This window comes from Scylla paramamosain, unplaced genomic scaffold, assembly GCF_035594125.1.
Source record: "Scylla paramamosain isolate STU-SP2022 unplaced genomic scaffold, ASM3559412v1 Contig5, whole genome shotgun sequence".
In the NCBI taxonomy this organism is placed as follows: Eukaryota; Metazoa; Arthropoda; class Malacostraca; order Decapoda; family Portunidae; genus Scylla; species Scylla paramamosain.
Genome location: NW_026973670.1, coordinates 1,573,971 through 1,575,000, shown reverse-complemented (window position 1 = coordinate 1,575,000; position 1,030 = coordinate 1,573,971). Strand labels below are relative to the sequence as shown.

Sequence of the window (1,030 nt, the reverse complement as noted above, 5' to 3'; positions counted from 1 at the left end):
ATTATTATTATTATTGTCAGTGTCAAGTGAAGTCAGGTGTGCATCGGCAACGTTATGAAGTGAGAATCCCGATATTTTTGCCGTTTTGAGAAAAATAAGTCGAAAGTCAGTGAAAGGGTTATATATATATATATATATATATATATATATATATATATATATATATATATATATATATATATATATATATATATATATATATATATATATATATATATAATATGTGTGTGTGTGTGTGTGTGTGTGTGTGTGTGTGTGTGTTATTATTATTTTTTGTTGTATTGTGAGAATATTATTATTATTATTATTATTATTATTATGTGGGGTGAATTATAGTGGTGTAGTTGTAATAATGATAATAATAATAATAGTAATAATAATAATGCATGAATATACAAGTACCAAAACTATTATTATTATTATTGTTATTATGATTATTATTATAATTATTATCATCATCATCATTGTTGTTGTAACATTAAAATATTTATTATTACTAACAAGTAGTATTGTTTCTACCTCAGTAGTAAAGGTTGTAGTAGTTGTGATGTTGGTTGTGTCATGGCTACGTGTTGTAGTAATTTTTTTTTTTTTATGTAGGAGTGACACTGGCCAAGGGCAACAAAAATCCAACAAAAAAAATGCCCACTGAAATGGCAGTCCCATAAAATGGGTCAAAAGCAGTGGTCAAAAATTGATGAATAAGTGTCTTGAAGCCTCCCTCTTGAAGGAATTCAAGTCATAGGAAGGTGGAAATACAGAAGCAGGCAGGGAGTTCCAGAGTTTACCAAAGAAAGGGATGAATGATTGAGAATACTGGTTAACTCTTGCATTAGAGAGGTGGACAGAATAGGGGTGAGAGAAAGAAGAAAGTCTTGTGCAGCGAGGCCGCGGAAGGAGAGGAGGCATGCAGTTAGCAAGATCAGAAGAGCAGTTAGCATGAAAATAGCGGTAGAAGACAGCTAGAGATGCAACATTGTGGCGGTGAGAGAGAGGCTGAAGACAGTCAGTTAGAGGAGAGGAGTTGATG

The 1,030-nt window shown here is 31.9% G+C and overlaps 1 protein-coding gene across 2 annotated transcripts in view; it reads left to right on the top strand.

Annotated features, from left to right (window-relative positions):
- The window catches only part of LOC135096675 (TBC1 domain family member 23-like), an 11,316-nt gene extending 11,250 nt beyond the window's left edge, over positions 1–66 (top strand). For both annotated transcript variants that reach the window (XM_063998379.1, XM_063998380.1), the window contains exon 15: positions 1–66. This exon is cut by the window's left edge and continues 399 nt beyond it. The gene's annotated coding sequence lies outside the window, so the exon portion shown is untranslated.
- Positions 67–1,030: the final 964 nt, after the last annotated feature.